The sequence below is a fragment of the Sceloporus undulatus genome, chromosome 2 (genome assembly GCF_019175285.1).
Source record: "Sceloporus undulatus isolate JIND9_A2432 ecotype Alabama chromosome 2, SceUnd_v1.1, whole genome shotgun sequence".
Classification (NCBI taxonomy): Eukaryota; Metazoa; Chordata; class Lepidosauria; order Squamata; family Phrynosomatidae; genus Sceloporus; species Sceloporus undulatus.
In genome coordinates, this window is record NC_056523.1 from 100,050,431 (window position 1) to 100,074,995 (window position 24,565).

The window sequence follows — 24,565 nt, forward strand, 5'->3', positions numbered from 1 at the left end:
TGTTAACTGCCATTGAATCAATCATGACTCATGGTTACCCTATGGATGAGACATTTCCAAGACCCCCTATCCTCCACTGCTCTGCTTAATTCCTGCAACACTGTCCGACAGTGGAACATACTCACTCGGAGTGTAGTGGAGTCTCCCTTCTTGGAGGTCTTCAAACAAAATGCCATCTGTCAAGGATGCTTTGATCTGGATTTCCTGCATTGCAGGGGGTTGGACTGGATGGCCCTTGCGGTCTCTTCCAACTCTATTATTCTATGATTCTTAATAGAGTCCGGCCATCTGGCATGTGGCCTTCCTCTCTTCTTACTTCCCTCCACCTTTCCTAGCATTTTTGTGGCCGGCTGCAGTGTGAAAATGATTTCACTCACGCTTCCCTGCCAGGTCAAGTGCAGGTCAAGTGTGAAAGTCCTTCCCACAATCAGATGATCAGAGAGGATGGGACAGGGACAGGACTGTGACATCCCATTCTTCATATGATAATTGCCAGTGTTCCCGATCTCTTTCCCTCTTCTAAATTAGTCAGGCACACTCCAGGAAAGTCTGAGAAAAAACAAAAACAAAAAAGAAAAGCATACCCTCCAATGGTCCCAATTTGGCAGGTGCAGACCTGATTATCGTATATACTCAACTATAAGTTGACCTCATGTATAAGCCAAGAGCAGGTTTTGGGGCCAAAAAATTATGGATTTTGATATGACCTATGGATAAGTCAAGGACAAAACTTAGGGGCATGTAGTAAAGGATCTAAAGGATGAAGCTAAGGAAAACTATGCCAAAGAACTTACAACATTCCAGTAGGCACAACTATTTGTGTTCACACTAAATACTGAATGGATGATAGACCAGAATGTCAGTGCTACCAGGACAAATTATCCTCTTATCTTTCATCAGGGATGGTTCCTTTTTAAAATAAGAGTTAAAGTACAATACTTAATTTGACCCGTGGATAAGTCGACTCAGTTTTTTTGGTCAATTTTTTGAGTATATACAGTAATAATTTATTGTCCCACTGTTTCAGCTCCTTTTAAAATGTCCTAGTTTCTTATTACTCCTCCAACCTTGCCCCTTTGTTCCCAACCTACTTCAGTTGCTGAAAAGTAGTTTCACTAAATTAACTCAGCAGGATGAGAGGAAAGAAAGGAGGAGAATCTTGCCTTTCCTGGGAGGCTCAGAAAAGCAAACTGCTACAGCCTGTCCTAGTGTATAGAATAATACAATAATAAACAACAGAATTAGAAGAGCCCACAAGGGCCTTCCAGTCTAACCCACTGCCACTGTGGAATAGTTCTTACTGTCAGGAGGTTCTCCTTAATGTCTTGATGTTCTTCTTCATTAATAACATTTACCATCTTGACTACATTCTGATGTTGCTTGGCCACACCTTATAGTCTTTCCTCTGTAAAATGGACAAAAGGCTACTGTCAGAACAGAACACGAAGAAACAGAATGTTTCCCAATTAGCAAAGGGGTCAGAGAAGGCTCTAGCCTTTCACCCTATCTATTCAACTTGTATGCAGAACATATCATACGAAAAGCAGGCTTGGACACAAAAGGAGGAGTGAAAATAGGAGGAAGGAATATCAACACTCTAAGATATGCAGATGACACCATAGTACTAGCAGAAAACCTCAGAGACCTGGAACACCTACTAAAGAAAATCAAAAAAGAAAGTGAAAAGGCAGGCTTGCTGTTGAACACAAAGAAAACAAAAAGAATGACCATGGAGAATTTACACATACTCAAACTAGATATGAGGAAATAGAAATAGTAAAAGAGTTCTCATATTGGGAATCAAACATTGATAGGAATGGGGGCTGAAGTCAAGAAATCAGAAGAAGATTGAGAATGGGTAGGGCGGCTATGAAAGAACTAGAAAAGATATACAACTCAGTAGAAAATCACACAATCCATTGTATTCCCTATTATTATGTATGGATGTGAGAGCTGGACAGTTAAGAAAGATGATAGGAAGAAAATAAATTCATTTGAGATGTGGCACCAGAGAAGAGTGCTGAGGATCCCATGGACAGCCAAAAGGACAAACAAATGGCTCCTAGAGCAGATCAAGCTGGAAATTTCCCTGGAAGCCAAGATGACCAAACTGAGGCTGGCGTACTTTGGATACATCATGAGAAGGAAGGACTCGTTGGAAAAGACAATAATGCTGGGAAAGGTGGAGAGAAGTAGGAATTGAGGAAGGCCACATGCCAGATGGATGGACTTTATTAAGGAGGTCATCGGTATGAGGATGCAGGAATTAAGCAGAGCAGTGTAGGACAGAGGGTCTTGGAGATGTCTCATCTATAGGGTCACCATGAGTCGAGATCGATTCAAAGGCAGTTAACAACAACAAACACAGGCACAACCCAGGATTATTTTAACATAAGACTTTAACAGCATTCTAGCCACGGTCCTCCAAACTAAGGGGCTGTGCACACCAGTGGGAAAGGCTAGTTTGGGGGCGGATTGGGGGAGTAGCATCCATATGATACATGGCCCCAGCTCTGTCCTGAGGGTGGTGTGATACCATGCACTGCACCACATGGCATGCAGCATTACATTGCTCCTCTGGCGCTGAGTCCGCATGATGCAGTGCTGAAGGAGCTCTGTAAAGCCATGGCGCCATGACTATCATGCCCTTTGCAGGGCACAAAAAGGAGCCATTTTTGTGGCTCCTTTTTGCGCCCTGAATAGAACAGATTGGGGCTGCGGCGTGCGGTTGCTGCAGCTCTGATCTGGCTGTAAAAGGGGAGGTGTGCACAGCTCTATCAAGAAGTACAGTTAATTCTTATAACCTGCACTTGTCGAGACAATGGAACCAAGTCACTCCTGGATGATAATTCAAATTCATTTTTCACTGGTAGTATCCAGTGTTATATGTTTGTAAAATGGGTACCATGTGCATGCACATTTCTGTAGGACTTACATATTTGAAAGAATCAGTGGCAGATTGTAAATCCTGCAGAGCAAAGAAGGATCTTTGTCTGAAATGGCAAAGTTTCTGAATAACTCTGTTTGGAACTTAACTGGCACAATTCCTATGTTTACCTAAGCCTTAATATTCTTTTTTTTTCCAGGTGTGTAATATCTTGTAAATTTTAACTGCAGCTTAATTTGTTTAACACAACAGATGTTGTATCCTTGCACTTTACTCAGACAGGCTTATGAGGATAATGCTCATATGAGAGTCAAGGACTTAAGAGGTACATGTAAAGACGTGGATTGAAATCCATGAAAAATTATGCTAAAATAAATCAGTCTTAATGGTGCTGTTAGAACTTTACTTCTTTCCCACTTTTCCTTTGTTAAGAACTTAAAAGCACACAAAGCAATACATAAACACTTAAATACTAAGTGGTACACAAATCTGCCTTCTGAATTTGCCAGCTGTCATTTCTCAGTACGTGCATCTATCAATAAACAGATCATTTTTGTAAGGCTATATTGATGGAACATGCAAATATAGGATTGCAAAAATCTAGTGTCAAATGTGGGTTCAATTTTTTTAAAAAAATCTGTTATGGTTCATCATATGGTGAAATAAGTGATCACCAATCCTCAGGGCATACCAAACTGAATACATCACTGCAAATGCTGTAAAAATAAATTCAAATTTATGCAGTTATGATTGAGAGGAAAGAGTCATCATATAACTGTTTTTACCTACCATTCTACTCTTGTAAATATGTCCATGCATGGACAGGTTTGCAGGTTAACCATGGTCAAAAGAAAGTCTGTTCTGCTGATTGCTGTAGAGGACCTAGTTTGTAGAGGACCTGGTCAGGAAACATGATGATCACTTTGGTTCATGGAAAGCAGGCCTACATTTTTAATTTTTTTTTAAAAAAAATGCAATTACTTCCCAGTGGAGGTCACTTTAAAAGCCAATGAAGACAGGAAATTAGAATCCTTAGGATTTGTTAACATCTGTAAAATGCATCTTGAGGGGAAAAACCCAAACTTTCATTACAAGAGCTTTAAGTGAAACATTAGAAATGCCAGTCAAAGCTATCTTTTTAATGGCCAAATGTGCTGGCATCAAGTATATGTCTTACAGTGAATCGTCTTCTGGTGTCTTGCTCAGTGCATTGCAGTGACCAATAAAAATTAGAAAGAAAAAAATGACTTTGGTATCAAAGAATCTGATCTCATTTTCAGTCCTATTCCCTTTCCTTTATTTCAAAAAGCATGAGCTCATGTTTTGTTATGGACAGAGATGCGGCAGCATCAACAGATTTTCTGTAGGAACATCCATCAAAGGGTCGATATTTATTTTGCACTTCCTACACATAAACTGATATAGAGCCAATTTGGAACTGCTGCCTTGTCAAGAGTAAGGCTTAGGGGAAAATTTAGACCTAACTCCTCCGACCTAGTGCCCTCCAGATTTGTTGAACCACAACTTCCATCATCCCCAGCTAGCATGGCTATTACATCTGGAAGGCACTAGGTCAGCAAATCTGATTTAGATTATATTTAATCTTTGACCTCAATATTGTTAAAGTCCATTGTGCACTGTGAGACTACATTTATTATCCCATTTTTATTAGCAGTTCAGTAGGAATAACTGAACAGTTTAATGGCTACCTGGGAATAGTATGCTGACAACAATTCTGAATAAGTACTGATTGATGGGAAGTGGGTGAGCATCAAAAAATGAGTGCATTTACTTGCCCCATGTGTAAAATCATATTTTAGTAGCAAAGAGACTGGCTTTAACAGGGCATATGATTTAATATCTTATATCTATATTTAATGTAGGATAATTGGTTGAAATAAAACTTACAAGGACAGAACCCTTTTTAACAAAGAGCAGAGTTGTCAAATGATACAAAGGGGGAAAAGGCTTGAACACACCCTAGTTGCCCCCCAGTATAAGTATTTTGCCTAATTTTTGAAAGGTCCCATAACTAAAGCTCTGCCCTTTGAATATGCTGTTGTAGCAATTGTACATTGATGCATCGACTGCTGATGCTTTGCACATAAACCTCTTAATTCTCATTTCTAATGGAAAATCCATTTTGCATTGCTGCTGATTGCTACTGCTGCTAAGCCAGTGATGAGAAAATGTATTCATATCTGAGATGCAAACCATGCATTTTAATCTTTTTTGAAAAAATAGTCTAAAACTTAAAGCACCATTTCAACTTTTGAGAGTGGGACAATAACCATCTCCACTCAAGGTTTAAAAGAGTGTTCATGGGTACTGCAGAAAGGCAAGGATCAGCATTTTAAGACATACCTTTTATTGATTAAAATAATTTTTATTAAAAAAATTAACACATAGATACAAATAAACAAGCCATCCCTTCCTCCCTATCCCACCCCTACCCCTTTTCATAAAAATACTTCCTGCTTATTCTCTATTTAGTTTCTTGAATAGTAATATTTACTTTCTTATTTTCTTTTTCTAATCTAATTAATTATCATAATATTAATATTAATCCACATTCTTACCATTTACTCAAATTAACATCATACTTTTTAAATATCACATATAACCTGACACATAAGAAATGACAGTGAATGTTGACATCCTTCTTGTTGTACAAATAATAAAATTGAGTTGCACACTTAGTCCTGTGTTTTCGTTTTTCAGAACGAGTAAAAATAGGCTTGTGTCCTGGCCACAATTACCCTGGATCTCTCACTGCTAAATTATAGAGCTAAAGCAATTTCCCCATTGAATACAATTTGTGGGTCCCCTCTTGGGACCCCATGCAATTTAGATAACAACTAGCTTAAGAATTGTTTAAGGTTTAACTTAGGAATGCCTGCATCAAAAGCCTGTTAGAGCTGTAAAATTCCTCAGACGGCATTTTATACTTTCTTGTCCTTGCTCTGAATTATTGATCATTGAGCATGGAAATGCAGAACATCATACTACCATTCCAACTAGCAGGACTGTACTGGCAGGTGAAGAAATATTAATAGAGCCTAGCTCTTTATAATTGCTGCCAGAGGCTTGTGATGTGACAGTGTGGCTAACAAGACTTGTCAAGCCTACTGACCATTACCCCTTCCTTTTGGTCCATGTGAGAATCAATGATACTGCAAGGCACAGCCTTCAGATTATCAGAAGGGATTATGAGGCTCTGGGTAGGAAGCTGAAAGAGCTGAATGCACAGGCTGTCATCTCATCTCTTCTCCCAGTTGAAGGGCATGGTCCAGGAAGGGAGAGGAAAATAGCGGATGTGAAAAACTGACTTTGCAGATGGTACCACCAAGAACAATTTGGATTCTTGGATCATGGGCTGCACTTTCATGAGGGGGGATGTCAGGCAAAGAATGGGTTACACCTTATACCAGTTGACAGAAACGTTTTTGCCAATAGTCTCAAAAATTTGATCACTAGGGCTTTAAACAGTTATGTGGGGGAGGAAGACAGTATTTTGGAAGGCAGGAGTTAATCCAGAGCTGAAGAAAATTCTCAAACTGTTATAGAAGGAACAAGACAAATAGTGCAAGGACCCAACAGTGGGAGGGAAAAAACTTTATACAGGCAGCTAGTGGGGAAGGCCCATGGTCTTCAATGTCTCTGCACTAATGCACAGAACATGGAAAGAAAATGGAAATACTGGTGGTGGTGCTATGATCAGGGATACTAAAAGAGAAGGGATGGGTGAGAATTTCTCAAAAGGGAGATACTGAAGGCAAAATTTCAAACTGTTGCAATGAGGAAGAAAAATGAGAAATGTCTCAATAATAAACCAGGATGGATGACTAAAAGAAGTTTAAACTAAGCTACATTTTAAATGGGAGGTGTATAAGAAATGTGGGAAAAATCACCACAGAGGAATTCAAACAAATAGCTAGCACCTGCAAGGGGAAAGTCAGAAAAGCTAAAGCACAGAATGAACTCAGGCATGCTAGAGAAATTAGGAACAATAAAAAGGGCTTTTTTTGGTATGTCCATAGCAAAAAAAGAAGAAGGAAATGGTAGGGCCACTGCAGGGGACAGTCTTCTCACAGAAGGAAAATGGTGCTCAACTTGAGGAAAATGGAGCAGAGGACACAACAGGGGAAATGCAGAACAAAATAAGTAAAGAGGCAGTACAGGAATACCTGGTTAATCTAAATGAATTTAAGGGACAAATCAGACAGCTCCAAAGTGGTCACTGGATCGGGCCCGCAGCAACTGCCACCAAGGGCCTGATCTGGCACATTTCTGGCTCTAAAAGAAACAGCAAAATGCCACTCCTTTTGGAGCTGGAAAAAGGGTGCCTTTGCCATTGTGGCGGAGTAGTGCTCCTTTTGGTGTGCATCATCTGAATGCCACACCAAAGGAGCGCCGTAACACTGCATGTCATGCAGTCACTTGGGCAGCATGACGACAGCTTGAAGGTGGAGTCAGGGTGTGCATTGTATGGCTGTCATGCTCCCATCTCCACCCTGACACTGAACCTTTTGGTCGGACTCTTTGGCCCCTGAGTCTCCATGATGAGATGAACTACATCCAAGGGTATTATAAGAACTGGCAAATATAATCTCAGAGCCATTGGCAATTATTTTGAGAATTCCTGCAGAACAAGAGAAGTCCCAACAGACTGGAGGAAGGCAAATGTTGTCCCCATCTTCAAAAAGAGAAAAAAGAGGATATGAACAATTATCATCCATTTAGTCTGACATCAGTAGCAGGAAAGATTCTATAGCAGATCATTAAACAAAGAGTGTGTGAAAATTTAGAAGGTAAAACCATAATAATAAAAAGTCAACATGGATTTCAGAGAAACATGTAATGCCAGACTAATTTGATCTCTCTCTCTCTCTCTCTTTATATAAAATTACCAGCTTGCTAAATGAAGGAAATCTGTAGATATAGCATATATCAATTTCAGTAAAACTTTTGACAAGGTCCCCCATGATATTCTTGCAAACAAGCTAGTAAAATGTGGGCTAGACAGTGCAACTGTTAGGTTTGATTTGTAATTGGTTGACCAGCTGAACCCAAAGGTTGCTCAGCAATGGCTCTTCATTATCTTGGAGAGAAGTGACCAGTGGGGTGTGACAGGGTTCTGTCCTGGGTCCAGTGCTATTCAACATCTTTATCAGTGATTTGGATGAAAGAAGAGAGGGCATGCTTATCGAATTTGCATGTGTCACCAAATTAGGGGAGTAGCTAATACCCCAGAGGAGAACATCAAAATTCAAAAAGACCTTACTAGATTAGAAAGCTGGGCCAAAACTAACAAATTGAATCTCAACAGGGAGAAAGGTAAGGTAGAACTTAGACAGATTTTTTTTTTGAAATGAACAAATATAAGATGGGGGACACCTGTCTTAACAAGACTATATGTGAAAGGAATCTAGGAGTCCTAGTAGACTACATGTTGAACATGAGCCAAGAGTGTGATGTGGCAGCTAAAAAGGCCAATGCAATTTTAGGCTGCATCAGTAGATATATAATGTCTAGATCAAGGGAAGTAATAGTGCCGCTCTATTCTGCTTTGGTCAGGCCTCACTTGGAATACTGTGTCCAGTTATGGGCACCACAATTCAAAAAGGATCTTGACAAGTTAAAGTAAGTCCAGAGGAGGATGACCAAAATGGTCTAGAAACCATGCCTGATGAGAAGAAACTTAGAGAGCGGTATGTTTAACCCAGAGAAGAGATTGTTAAGAGAAGATATGATAGCCCTGTTTAAATATTTGAAAAGGTGTCATATTGAACAAGCTTGTTTTCTGCTGCTGCAGAGAGTAGGACCCGGAACAATGGATTCAAGCTACAGGAAAAGAGATTCCACCTCAAAATTAGGAGGAATGTCTTGACAGTAAGAGAGAGCTGTTCTACAGTGGAACATACTCCCCTGCCATGCAGGGGTTCGACATGTTGGCCCTTGTGGTCTCTTCCAACTCTATGATTCTAATAATTCCCTAACCCCCAAGGGCCACCTGAAAATGTCCCCCAGACATCAAGGAGAGCTGCTGCTGGAGAAAGGGCTAAGGTAATTACAGAGCAATTTGGGTTCTGTTAGTTATTAGTCTGCTTTGAACTTTTCTGTTCCAAACATTGCTTGCAAAACTATCTAATACTTTTATTATAAGAAAGGTCTGATGGTACCCTACCAGGGATGTAGCCAAAGGGGGTTTGGGGGGTTTGGACCCCCCTTTCAGGCTTAGGGACTTTCAAGCTCCTCCCCCCTCCTCCCCTCCATCAAAAGCACGGAGGACTCAGAAGTCGCAGCCAGGGAGGGAGCAGGGAGGCTCAGAGAGAGAAAGAGGGAGGGAGGGAGGGAGGGAGGGAGGGAGGGAGGGAGTGGGAGTGGGCGGGGGTCTGTGATTTCTTTCCTTTTCGTTTCCTCTCCATCCATGTCCATCTTCCACTCCTCCTCCTCCTCCTCCCCTGTGCTTTTGCCAGAATAAAAGTCTTCCTTCCTGGGGAAGAAGAGGGAGGGGAGGAGGAAGAAGAAAGGAAGACAGGAAGGAAGGAAAAAATAAATAATAATAAAAGTTTTATTTATATACCGCCCTTCCGTAGATCAGGGCGGTTTCCAACATAAAAATACAATACAATAATCATAACAATCAAGAAAAACAGTACAACAACAGTATAAAACAGTCTAAAGCCCCTGTTAGCCCATCCTCTTTGCCACAGGAGAGGAAGGGAGGCCCACTGAACTCTATTCGGGGAATGCAAGGTGAAAGAGAAAGGTTTTCAGGTCCTTTCTAAATTGGGCCAGGGAGGTAATCGAGCGGAGCTCTATGGGCAGCGTATTCCAAAGGGCCGGAACGGCGATGGAGAATGTCCTCCTCGTAGTGGAGGACAGCCTAGCCCCTGACACCCTAAGGAGTTGCTGCCCAGATGTTCTGAGGGTGCGGGGCGGAATGTACGGAGAGAGGCGGTCCTTCAGGTATCCTGGGCCCAAGCCATTTAGAGCTTTATAGGTCATTACCAACACCTTATATTGTGCTCGGAAGCGAATAGGCAGCCAATGCAGATCTTTAAGCACAGGTGTAATATGGCTGGCCCTGGAAGTACCAGTGACCAGCCTGGCTGCCATATTCTGTACCATTTGTAGCTTCCGAGTTTAGTATAAGGGTTGCCCCATGTAGAGTGCGTTGCAGAAATCCAACCTCGAGGTTACCAGAGCATGTACAACAGTTTCAAGGTCCCTCTGGGCCAGGTATGGGCGCAGCTGGCGAATCAGCCGAAGCTGGTAACAGGTGTTCCTGACCGTCGCATTCACCTGAGCAGTCAGGTGAAGCGACGAGTCAAGAAACACCCCCAGACTGCGCACAGAGTCCTTCACAGGGAGCATGACCCTGTTCAGGACAGGTGGAACTACCGCCATTCCTGGACCAGGGGAACCTATCACAAGTACCTCCATTTTCTCTGGATTCAATTTGAGTCGGTTTTCCCTCATCCAGCCCATTACTGACTCCAGGCACGCCACGAGAGGAGAGACGCCATCCTCAGTCACTGCATCAAAAAGGAAGGAAGAGGAAGGGGAGAAAGAAAGAAAGAAAGAAAGAAAGAGGAAGGAAGGAAGGAAACTTCTAAAAGGAAATATAAAAGAAAGAAAAGGTGACTTTTGACTTTCCTTTCAGCAGTTATATCCATATACGATATAGTAAAATAACAACAACAACAACAATAATAATGATATCCCTTACCCAAAATGCTGAGGACGAGATGTATTTTGGATTTTGGAGTTTTTCAGAGTTTGGTATATTTATATATGTCTAATGGGGTATTTTGGAGATGGGACCCAAGTCCAACCATTAAATCCATTTATGTTTCTTATGCATCTCATAGACATAGGCTGAAGGTAATTTAATTCACAATATTTTTAAAATAATGTTGTGCTTCTGTACACTGAGCAGTCAGCGAAATCCTGAGACCACTATTCCTTGTATAATTCAATAATCCAGTAATTTATCTAAACCTTCAGTATTTCCAAGTTTCCTTGAGTTGGGGTCAGACCAGATGCTCTCAGGGTTAGTTTTGGGTTTTGGAATAATTCAGATTATAAGTCCAGATAAAGGAGATTCAGACTACTCTGCGCATTTCTTCTGATAATGAACTCAGGTTTTCAAAAACAGTCATTTCTGGATATTTGCAACAACAAAAAAGAGGAGGGTCTGTGATTCAAAAAGCAAGAGGCTTCCTTCCAGTCTTGTTTTTTCTCTTTTTTAAAAGACAAATAAAATAAAATACAGTTAGCTGGCCCCTTTTCAGCATGTCAATGGGGATGCTTCGATGGAGAGTTCCTGCATGGCAGAATGGGGTTGGACTGGATAGCCCTTGGGGTCTCTTCCGACTCTATGATTCTATGATTAATTAATTAACATACGGAATCAATCTAAGTGGGTCACCAATGAAAAGTCGGCTGCAAAGGTCTGGGCCTCTCTGTCTTCTTGCCTTGGAAGCAAAGTCCATTGGCAGACCTCTGCGTTTTACTTTGCAAGGAGTTTTTGATTTTCTTTATTTTGGCCTTTTTAAAGGCGTTTCCCCCAGATTCTGCCAGAGGATGAATCGGGGCTGCTGAGTCCTATGGCCCTGCTCCAGGCAATGCTAGACTGCAAGTCCCATCATCCAGCAGCACCACAGACTGCTGGGAACTGCAGACTAATAAGGCTGCACACTGCAGAAATAATCCAGTTCGACACCACTTTAATGCTACAGAAAATCCTGGCCTTTGTAGTATGTTGTGGCACCAGAGCTCTCTGACAAAGAAGGCTAAATGTCTCATGAAACTACAATCCCCAGGTATTATTATTATTATTATTATTATTATTATTATTATTATTATTTTCTTATTCCCCTTTCTCCAATATACGGACTCAAGGTGACGATTTTCCATACTATTAATCTAAAGTAGTGTCTTTCTACAATGTAGCTGGACACCCCCATTACATAATTTGTTGGGGATGCTTTGATTGAGATTTCCTGCATGGCAGAGTGGGGTTGGACTGGATGGCCCTTGGGGTCTCTTCCAACTCAGTGATTCCATGATTCTATAGAACTCTGATCCTACTGTGATTTTAATTGTTTTTAAATGTATACAGTTTTAAAGTTATAAAGTCTTGTAATGCAAGCCATGCACTGATGGACTATTGCACAATAATTTTGTATTGATTGATTTTATACCCTGCCTTTCTCCCAAAATAGGATTCTCTTACAGGGGTTTGTTTTTTATAAAAAGAAAGGAACGTATAATGTCTTGGAATTTAAAATTATGATAGATAGATAGATAGATAGATAGATAGATAGATAGATAGATGAGTCTTGGAATTAAAAATTGTGTGTGTGTGTGTGTGTATGTGTGTGTGTATGTCTTGGAATTAAAAATCCCTCTTGGAAGTGGGAATTAAATGTTGTGTGGATGCAGCCTGGGTTCTTAGCTCAGCTCAGAAGTTGGAATGCAGTGTCTCAAAGCATGAGCAGAGTGTCTCTGAGCATGAACAGAGTGGTTGCCGCTCATTGCTTGAGGAGCTACACTTTGCTTTATCGAGTTGAATTTATCTGATGTAAACACCTTGAGAGGAAGGACTCAGTTTGCATCTGCACTGAAAAAGTAATCCAGTTTGATGCAACTTTAACTGCCCTTGGTTCCATGTCGTGGAATGCTGGGATTTGTAGTTTGTTGCGGCACCTGACAGAGATGACTAAACAGCTCCTCAAAACTACAGATCCCAAGATTCCATAGCACGGAGCCATAACGGAAGTTAAAGTGGTGCCATCATGAGGTAAATGCTCTTAGCCTCTCAAAATGGTGGCTCTTCGTCTGGAAACACCCCCCCTTTCCAAAATCCTGGCTACATCTCTGACCCCACACAGGCATGATTACATATCCTGCAAGACTGACAACTTTGTGATGAATTTATGCAAACAAAATTCCATGCAAACAGCAAAACTGGGTGCATCAAAGAGATAATTGGCAGATTATACATTATTGTTATTGTCATTTATAACTCCCAGCCTCTTACAGTATTATTCCTTCATTGTGGACAGCTCTCCCAATATACTCTTGATCCCGAGGAAGGAGACATTTCTGTAATTCTACAGTTTTGGTCTTCAGCATTGCTTTGCTCATAACTTTGTAAATACATTGCAATATGAATATACATGTACATATGTATGGCTGGTTTTTTTTAAAATGGAAAAAAGAAATAAGATGGATGGAATGAACATTTGAAGGCTTTCAGTCTGTGCCTATACACACTTACTGGACAGTAATCTCTGCTGAATTCAGTGGGACATACCTCTGAATAAGCACACCTAGGACTGTGCAGTAAATAAATGTGGATGATTTGGTGGCTTATGAGCAATTTCACACTACATGCAGGCTGCTAACATTCTGGATGCAAAAAGTCAAGCATACTTTCTTAGGCTAATTGTCCAGAAAAAGAGCACAGCACTGCAATTTTATCTGCATAATGGGCTGATTGTGCAGGAGAGCTAACACTAACTGACTGGAGAGGCTCTGGCTATGTCTTCTCCCTCTGTTTTTATTATCAGCAGAACTTTAATCATGGCTTACAAAACCAACCACCTCCTGCATACATTTACAATGCAATAATTTCCCCTTCTCTCCCTGAAATCTGCATCCTGAACAGGGCAATGTATGTTCAGGGGGATGTATTGATTCTTTGGAGAAATTATAAAGGCATTTGTTCCCAAGTAAACATAGAAGAAGGCTATCACAACACCCGAGACAGACCCAGTCAATTATTTGTATTTCACTGAACAACACAAAGTTAAATTGGAAACACAACAAAATTAACATAAGGTGATTGCTGGTGCTTACAACAACAAAAGAAAGGGAAGTTGGATAGATGGCTTGAATATATTTTGATTCACCTTCCTAAGTAAGGATGGAAGAAGGTGATTTCTCTAAGAAGGATTAGGTCTTTAAAAAACAACAGCAGGTAGTTTGAGAGTTGAATATGTCTTGATAAGAGTTGAGAAAAGGGTCTTTGAGATACAGGTTGGCAGAGGAGGGGGAACTATGGTGTTCTCAAAGGTTTTTGTGCTACTGCTGATTGAAAACTACTATTGTAGCCCAGTCATCAAATTAGCCAATAATTTGGCTTCTGAGATTACAGAAGTTTGGAGTTGACAGGTAATGTGAATCATCTAGCTAATCAGTTTGGCCAGCTTTCTGTGTGCAACTCTCTTATCAGCATTAGCAAAGGCCAGTTGTTTTTAAACAGATCTTTGAGAAATGCCAAAAGCTGGGCCTTTTTAAAAAGTCGCCAGTGGCTCTTAAGTATTCTTATGGAATGACATATATGCTATTGCACTTTCTGTAAATTTACAGCAAGAAGAGGAAATTGCTTTAATAATTTAATATGAAATACAGTGCATGGCTAAGAAAGTGATACTAGACAAAACATTACCTGATGTTTTTGTGTCTTTTCAGCAAGCAGAAAGATCTTATTCTGGGATTTTTGTTTGTAACAATGCCCTTCATCACCCTATTATGAAAATCAGAATGTGATATGTATATATTGATGTATTTTGACCTGTTGTACGCTGCTTTGATTGCCTGGCAAAAAGCGGGATAGAAATAAAAAAATTATATTATTATTATTATTATTATATGAGGGTCACCTTTCCATTTATTGGGTTTTTTCAATTATGTAGAGTTGTGTGTGTAGCATCTAATTCTCCCAGTATTGAGAAGGGGCAAATAGGTTTGTGATGGATGAAATGCTTTGAATTTGTCAGTTCCCAAATGTATTTCCTTGTATCTCCTGTTTAGCAGATCTCAGATTACAGGTCAGGGAAGTATATGGGCTTGAGACCTTGAGAACAACTGCCATTAAAGAAGGCAATATTGGTCTACTCAAATTTTTCTTTATTCTATATTATTTTACAGAACAGTTAATTTTCATCTGTGTTGCAGTAGGGGCAACTACTCTCCAGTTTTATATTCCAGATTGACATTTCTAATTACTGGATAGCCATTTTAAAGGATATATAATAGTATTGGACTCAAAAAGCAGAGTTAGACTTTGCAACAAAAGGATCCTAAAATGATTTTTTTAAAAAAAATAGAACCTGCTAATTTCTAATTACATGTTCTTACAAAATACACTTTCAGACCTATATTTTTGATTCAACTTGGAGAGTAGGTTCCCCCCCCCCTAAAAAAAAGAAATATCTTTCCCAATAGGGATGTCTGTACATAGTTTGTAGTTCATTAGGTTGTTTAGGTAGGTACCCAGTCATAGAAAGAGTCCATCAAGCTTCCATAAACTCTCTTCATGGTGACATAATTGGCAGATTGGATGAGCTGTATATACTTCTCTTAGCTGTATCCTGGGGATTATCATCAGCAACAGCAATTATTATTATTTTATTTATTTTTGTACATCCCACCTTTCTTCTAATATGAGGACTCAAGGCAATGTTTCATCAGCAAAGCCTTGAGGTCCATCAATGTACCATTGCTGTGGATCTAAGAATTATACTTTCTCTCAGCTTCTAGTCTGGTTGGTTTCTACTCTGAGTATTTGTCTCACATTTTAGGCAATCAGAACAGGTTACAGATTTTGTTGTGTGTGGCCTTGTCCATCTGATTTGTAGGCTCTTTTGCACAGGATTTGGTGTTATTATTCTGGAATGTCAACATCAAAGCTGAGACCCATTGATGGGTGACTCAGGTCTTCACCGACACCATCTCAACCATGGGGCTTTCCCAGCATTTCGTCAGTTTAATCTGTGTAGCAGAATACTCTTGATTCTTTAGATGAACCAAGGAGTGGGCCATTTTATGCTAAAACCTTTGCCATGAGTGGAAAAGCATCACACAAAGCCAAATACATACACACACATAAGTGCTTTTGCTGCTAATGACACTGACAATTATGTTTACAGATAGGTAGTAATGTAGCAGCCACATTCTAACTCATAATACAGATCCCCCTTTATTTGCTTAGCTGAAGAATAAACACTGTGCTGTGAGTTGCAAGTTACCTGTGCAAAGATTACTTTATTGTTAGCAATGTGTCCCAACATGTCAGGAGTTGAGAACTTGTTCAGTTTAGAGAACTAAATAGGAGACTAACAATGTTTACACAAATATAGCAGTGATCTTGATCTGAGGTCATCAGATACTGAACTAAGGATAATGAATGGTTGTAGGTTAAGTGCCTGCATTGTTTTTTGACCTCCAAGTCTGTAATGTTGACTTTTTGAAATAAATTATACCTTCTCTGTAGGTATGATTGACCTTGGGCATGGTTACATATTATTCAGCACTTACCATATCCAAGGTAATCAGGTGAATCTATGCATCATTGGTTTATATTTTCATTAAACAACCTTAGTAATTAAAAACAAACAAAACAGGATACTAAAATCAAACTTTCATATGTTGGAGGACATAGAGTGAAGGACACCTAGCTTATGTCCTGCAGAATAGCTGGTGTGTGAAGATCAAAATCTAGTGACATTTCTACCCAAACATCTTTGCCATACACTAGGAAGTATATTGACCGTTGTGACACTAAAATATGTGATATTAGCACTGAATATAGGAGTATTTTTTTATTTATGTCCTGCCTTCTGCTACAGCTAGTTAACAGTCAAAGATCTGTCTAAATAGTAAGATCTTTGCCTGACAATGGAAAGAAAGTGGAGAAGGTGCTAATCAAGCATTCCAGGGGAGGGAATTCCATAGCACAGGAGCAGCCCTCTCCTATGTTCTCACCAGATGAGATTGTGATGTGCCTGACAAAAAGTCCCCTCCCAAGGGTCTTAGAACTCAGGCAAACTCATACAGAAAGATATCCCTGAGCAACGTTATCTCATAGCCATGTTTTGAACTTTGAGTGCAAGTAAAGTAGTCTAGTTTTATGTAGTATATTTCCTCACAATAGTCTTTTAAATTGTCCTGTGATGGTACTGTTGCCAGTAAACTCTAGGCAGGGTTAGGAAACATGTGGCTATGTAAGTACTGTTGGACATCAACTTCCATCATGGGTAATCAGCACAACCAATAAGGAGGGCTGATGCGAGCTACATCCAATAACAACTATTATGTCACAAATTGCCATTCCCAATCCCTTGTGTACTAATTTACCAAAGAGTTTACATTCATTTTTCCATATGTAATTAAAAACTGACTAACAGGAACAGATAGAATTATGCAAATTAGGTTCCATCAACTGAGCACTGAGTGCTCTATGACTCTATGTTTGGTTTGTGTAGCTGAGGTACAGCATATACACTGCATTCACTTTGATTTATAAACCAGATTATATTGACTGTGCCTGCCTGGAGTCTTGAATCATGGGATGAATCAGTCAAACAATACTCCACTGGGCCAACTGTTTGTCCACTGAAGTACTGCAATCTCCCCAGCACACAGTTAATGATGCCCATAACTCCACCAATAATGGTAGAATTAAGAGACATTGCCATGTTAGTCTGAATCAGTATGCAAAGAGATCTTGTATGACTTTTCAAACTAACTGAGAGAAAGAAAAAAGTTGGTAGCATAAGCTTATGCAGACATAAATCTATTTCCTCAGATGTATGGAGGAAGTGTCAGACCTTTATAAGCAGGCTATGTGTGTGAATAGCAATATAAAGGTAAAACTTGTTGGTATGGTGATGAGGTGAGAGACTCAGTTTTAAATTCAGTTGTGGGGGACAAAGGCAGGAGAAATGATGTTGCCTAAAGTCAAGGTGAGTAGATAACCATATGAATGATGGTGAGAATTATTGAGATGTAGTGTGATGCTGGCTGGGAACTAGAAAGGAGATGTGATGAACTTGCCAAAGTGTCCTCATGAGGCTGGGATGTTAACAAGTGTTATAAGTGTTACATCCCATTTGGACTACTGTTAACACACTCTATGTGGGGCTGCCTTTGGAAACTGTTTGGAAACTTCACCAGGTCCAAAATGCCGCGGCTAGAATGCTGACTGGAGCCAGTTATAGGGAGCGTATAACTCCTGTATTGAAACAGCTTCACTGGCTACTGGTTCATTTCTGAGCACAATTCAAAGTGTTAGTCATGACCTATAAAGCCCTACATGGCTTAGGTCCAGACCGTATCTCCCCATACAAACCACCTAGAGCCCTAAGATCCTCAGGAGAAGGCTTTCTGTCAATCCCACTACAATCCCAGGCTCATTTGGTGAGGACACAAGAGGCAGCCATAGGCTAGGTTGGCTCCTTCCCTGCTGAACTTTCACCAGCAAGCAAATACATTTTTATTCAAGCAATCTTTTTAAAATCATGCAGGCCTGGCTTTATTGGGTTGTGGGGGGTGTTGGTTTAGATTATTTTTAACCTTGTATGTTTTAAATTTTGTATGTTGTAATTTTTTAAAAAAATACTGTTAATTGGACTATTTTAATTGTTTTTAAAGTGTTGTTTTAATGTATGTGTGTGTGTGTGTGTGTGTGTGTGTGTAAAGCATACACACACACACACAAACACACAATGTGTGTGTGTGTGTGTACTGTGAGCTGCCTTGGGTCCCAACTTGGGAGAAAGGCAGGTTAAAAATAATAAATAAATAAATAAATAAATAAAGTGTTTAGTTTGTGAGGAAACCATTGTCTCTGTTTAACTCCCTGTTGATGGACTAGAGTGAGTGAATATATTCTAATTCTGCTGTTTATCTTTCAAATGTAGGGTTTTTTTTGTTCAAGGACTCCTGTTCTGAGGTCTGACATGGAATATCCAGGAAGACTGAAGTGTTCTCTGACTGTTTTTTATTTTATTTTATATATTCCCATCCCTGATGTCTGATTTGTGTATGATTTATGTCCAATTATGTCTGATCCCTAAAGTAGGTTCAGAACCTTGGCTAGCTCCTGAAATAAAACCCAGGGTGAATTCATCCTCTTCCTGATATAAAAACCACCAGCTTCCACTGCATTCAAGATGTGTCCATCTTCACCATGCTAGTTTCATCTTCACAATGGAATAATGTTGGTACAGTGGAGAAAACCTGGGCAGTGTGGAAGAAGAATAGCTTTGGAAGAGCTCCAGGAGTGGTAGAGGAATCAAAGTTAGGACTTAAAAGAGCTTAGGAAGACTGCAGCAGATTATGTATAAGTACCACATTTCTTAAACAAGTAACCAGTTAGCAAATGGCTAAACGACTATAAGGTCACAGATATTACTGGTATATTAAATATTACTTGCCTAATAATATTCAGGCTGGCTCCATGGACATTTGTGCCAGTTTATCTTGAAGTCTTTTGTTTCTAGGTAGTTGTAAAGGGAAACAAAAGGAAGCAAAAGCACAAAAAAGGTTAGAAAGCAAATTAATTTTTAATTTTCTTATAAACACGAGGGACATGATTTATGATGCCCCCTTGTTTTCTCTGAAGGACAGCTAATGGTCTCAGCTAAATGTACTTTGAAAAACAATTATGTGAATTGTCAGGACAAACCTTTTGTAAAAAAACAAGTATGCCTAGTGTATTGCATGCAAACAAAACAGGTCGAGTCTGTGTCTTAATTTTTTAAAATAAATCAACTCTCTTTTAGGACTGTACTCTTTTCTAATAATATTGAATTTTTGTTATGAACTTTGAAGCCTTGCTGCAAAATTTGCTGTCTTATACTTTCAAAAACAAAGTCAGAGGGAGAAAGTATCTTAAAGTGCATGGAAAAAAATAAGTAAATGTGAATACAATGCTCAGTAGCACGCTGGGCACTTCTTGTATCACACTCCGCCCTTTTTAGCATAATCAAAGAATAAAACATAATACACATACTTAATTTTGATTTTCCCCCTTGATGTTGATGCATTCATTCTCAGAATTCCAGGAAGAATATCTGTGAATATTTCATAAAGCATTCTATCTCCTGGCAGTTATGGCAAAATTGTTTAACTTATGCAAAAATAATGACACTTTCACCTTATGAAGTGCTTCTCATAGGCCCCATACAGACTGTCCAAATAAAGCTGTTTCAGGTCACTTTGGAGTTACGCTGTTTAAATGATGCATGCATCCTAAGAGTCCAGTAGATGCACCAAAGCTGTGCTCCACTCCTTAGTACTGGATCATGGCTTTAGCGCGGCTTGCGGACGCTTAGAACGCATGCATTATTTAAACAGCATACTTCCAAATTGACCTGAAGCAGCTTTATTTTGGCCTGTCTGTATGGGGCCTAGTTGGGTACATTTAGGGGATATGCCATTTTCTGCCCTGCCCTTTGCTGCTTGCCCTAAATTCAAGCACTAGTGATAACTAGAATAGTTCATTGGTGGTCTTCCGGTTGTGAGATTGACGGTCTTCCGGTTGTGACGTCAAGGCAAACGGAGTCGAGAAGCTTAGCTCCGTCTCCGCTGGTCCATCGCGGATTCGTATAAGGCCTCAATTCCCACCAGTTGAGAGTCAGGAGATTCCCCAAATGGACTTCAACTCAGGAAGCCTTCTTCGGCAGGTGGTTAACAAATGACAATAACAATTGGCTTACTTATAAAGATTGTATAAGTAAGGATCAGCAAGGAAATCTGTTACTTAAATCCAGGGAAGAATTAAAGAGGGAAGGTTTTGAGTTAAATTGGTTTAGCTATTATCAGATTAAGAATAAATTTTCAGAGGATAAAAAGACGACAGGAATTGAGGAGAAATGGAATGAATTAGATGAAATATTCTGGCAACCAGATAAGAAGAAAGTGTCTAAGTTTTATAGATTGCTGATAAATCGTATGTTGGAGCATGAATCTATCAAGGAATATATGCCCAAATAGGCTCAGGATCTAGGAGAGAATATTAACTTAAATGAATGGCAGAATGCATGGAAGAAGACCCGTGATTTTACAATAGCACAGGAACCCAAAGAGAATTTGCTAAAAATTATGAATAGGTGGTATTACACACCTTGGAGGATTAAAAGGATGTACAAACTAGAATATGGCAAATGTTGGAGGTGTAATTTTGAGAAAGGTAATCTTGTGCATATATGGTGGAAATGTAAAATAATTCAAGCATTTTGGAAAGAAATTCACAACTCAGTTCAAAATATTCTAGAGATTAAATTTCCCCTAGACCCAAAGCTTTATCTTCTTAATATGACAACAGTGCTAAAATCAGAAGATGAGAAGCGACATTGGAGAATACTGTTGTATATGGTAACCGCTGCAAGGGTGGAGGTTGCTAAGCTGTGGAAATCGAATAAAGCCCCAACTTGGGATAACTGGATGATGAAAGTTAATGATTATAGGGTGCTTGATACACTTTCTTGCAATGTTAAAAACTTTAGCAAGAAGAGAATGAAAGAGGATTGGAAGTAAGTGATAGCCCTCTGGGGAAAAGAATGGAATTTGAATGCGGAACTTATTGAAATTTAGATGGAGGCATTGTATTGTTCCTTGTTCTGCCATTTTAGACTGATGTCCTTAAATGCTAGTGTCCTAAAGCTGAGCTTTTTTCTCTCTTTTGTCTTTATATCTCAATGGTTAAATAGGCTCTACAGTCAACTGGATACTATGAGTCCCAAAAGACAAAGGAAAAAGGATGATAGGAACATAGGGAAAATACCATATAAAATAAATTGTTGTATATATAATCTGTCTGTATGGTCAAACTGAGTAGGTAGCACAACAGGCTTACTTTAGGGATAACTTTAGAACTAATTTGGATGACTGTACTATTGTAACTAAAGTATTTGGACAAACATACACAAGGTTAGCAGTATTATTTAATTTATACATCAATATTCTTGAGCAGTGTGAAAATTGTGACTGTTATGAGATGAGTTCTTCAACATTCCAGGACTGGAAGGAAGGGAAACCTTGGAAGGGTCTTAGAAGATAAGAAGATATTTTGTATCAGAATTTAGATGTTTTAGATGTTTTACTTTTCGTTTGTTATATTGTATACATCATCTTCTTTATGTAATTTTTGCTGATAACATGGCAATTTGTTTTTATTTGTAAAATTAATAAAGATTATGTAAAAAAATAGAATAGTTGGGTGACTCAGGTCTTCACAGACACCAGCTCAACCATGGGTCTCTCCCAGCATTAGGCCACCAATTCCTCTTTGAGATGTTTATGGTAGCTATAGGTAAGGATATAATTCTCTGTTAACTTCATTTCTGGCAGGGAGAAAAAAGAATATTATTCAATATTCCCCCTTCTCTAAAAATGTCTTTGAAAACTTTGCCATTCTCATAGCAGGGAGTAAGTCTGTCCCCAAGATTCATCATTTTCCTTTGTCCACAACACAGCCAAGGAATGTCTGGGGAAGGGTGGGGAGCAGATGAGGATCATCTAGCTATGTTCTGATAGCTGGATGCATTACAAAATCATCCTTTTGGATTCCAAGGAGATGTAGGAGATTCTGGAGGATGCCTGCAACACTGTGTGTCCAGTTAACTGAACACAGTTGGGTGATCCTGGCTACCCCTCCCATTTTATGGCCATGTTGTGGTAGGGCATGGGAAAACAGTGAGTGTCTGGAGGAGTTGGGGGACATGACACTATCTCTCCTTGATCTTAGAGCTGGGGCTTTCCATTAGGAAAGACTGAGACTTTAACTAGATTTCTCCTTGTCAGGTTTTCAAACACTCAAGAAAACTTTTTCATAAATAAAGGTTAATAATAATAATAATAATAATAATAATAATCCTCCCCACCCCATTTTCTGAATATTCTTTCCATCCTTAGCTACTGTACATTTCAATTAATAATTCATTCAGAGTATTGTTGTGGGAAAAGATCAGAAACAACATGGCTAGACTACAAATGGGAATTTGTCCATCAAGCAATTGAAATATCTAACAATTTTTTTCAGTAGTTTTCCCCCTAGTTTAAATACCGAGGGATTATTTGCATTATTTTTAAGTGCACTTGGTGTCAGCTAGTTGCACATTTAAGGGGTTGGTTACATTTTATTTTGGCAAAAGCAGTTGATTTAATTCTGCCTGTAATTCAAGATATTCAGGTAAAAGAACTCAGGCAGTTGCTGTACAGAGCATAGCTTTGAGGTAATTTAGGCGCAGTACAGAGCAGCAGGAAAAGGCAGCCGGGAGCCACCTCTCGTTGCTGCATAGCAGTGCCGCAACAACCAAATTGCATGGCACTGCTATGTGAAGAAAAGGACCGTGCGCACTGTCTCTTCAGCACCACACAGCAAGGACATCCACACCACGTATGAGGGGGTGAGGGGCATGTGGGTGGGGAGCCCCTCACATGTGACGAGGGCGTCCTTCGGAGCCGGTCTGTACTGCGCCTTAGATTTGCAACGGATTTAATCTATTTGGAATCAATATTTGAGGATTATACTCCAGCTACCATATGGCATGCCATCTTCCTTGTTAGTAACCCAAACTTATCTACTGAAGCCAGCATTTTTACTAAATTGTAGGATCATAGTTTGCTGGAGTAAGCTAAATAGCCAGACTCATTTGACATTGGTGTTGACCACGATCCTGGACAAAAACTGGGCTAAATTGGTCACTATCTTGCTAATCAATATACAGTGTTATATCTGACATTGTTATTGTTAATTCAGGCAGAAAATAAAGTTTGAATTTGGAGAAGTGGAAGGATTTTGGCTTTTCTAATTTGTTAGTGTTGTTAACATCCCTGTTTCAACTGCAGCTGAAGTCAGGAGCTTCTTTCAAGTATACAGAATAGAACTCATAGATTTTGTCTGTGTGGCTGACACACAGTTGTGGAACATCTAGAACATATAACATAGTTTGTTTTTGTGTGCCTTCATATCATTTCTAACTTACAGTGACCCTGTTATTGTGTGCCTTCAAGTTATTTCTGATTTATAGTAACCCTAAGGTGAGCCTATCATAGCGTTTTGTTGGCAAATTTCTTCAGAGAGGGTTTGCCATTTCCATCCTCTGAGTCTAAGAGAGTGACATACCCAAAGTCACCCAATTGGTTCCAGGACCATGTGGGAATTCAAATCCTGGTCTCCAGTCATAATCCAATGCTTAAACCACTACTCAATGCTGACTGTCAAGGGGAATCTATCCTAGGGTTTTCTTGGCAAAATTAGCTCAGAGGAGATTTGCCATTGCCTTCTTCTGAGGCTAAGAAAGTTGAACTTGCTTAAAGTCATCCATTTGGAGTCCATGGCTGAAAGGAGATTTGACTCCTAGCTCAGACTACTACGCCATGCTGGCTTCTATAGTATAATCTGTAGAAATCTATTAGAAAGAAAGAAAAATAGCAAAGCATTTCTAGGCCAAAGCAGTTGGATAGGAGAGTGTGTGTTTGTTATTTTACAGAAAAATCAAATCTGCAGGATTATTTTTGACCACCCTTGTTTTCTAATTGTAGCTTTGTCTATTAAGAAGGAATGAGCTGAACTTCATATGAGTGACTGCTGGTGCAGTTTAAAACACTGAAGAGAGATGAAGAATGTTAGAAATTTGGAGATTGCCAATTATAAACAGGTAAGAGCCTGTCTTAGTCATTTAAATAATGATTATTAACCATTTTTAGTGTCACAAAATATATTGCATGTGCCTTGAAGATAGTAATGGGTTATGTTGTCAAGTTATGCTTTAATTATTTTCTTAGTGGCATGTCACACGTTTTTTAGTGTCTTGCTGAATGACAGGTGATGGCCTATAGCTAAACAATAAAAGATCTGGATTTGGATTTTGC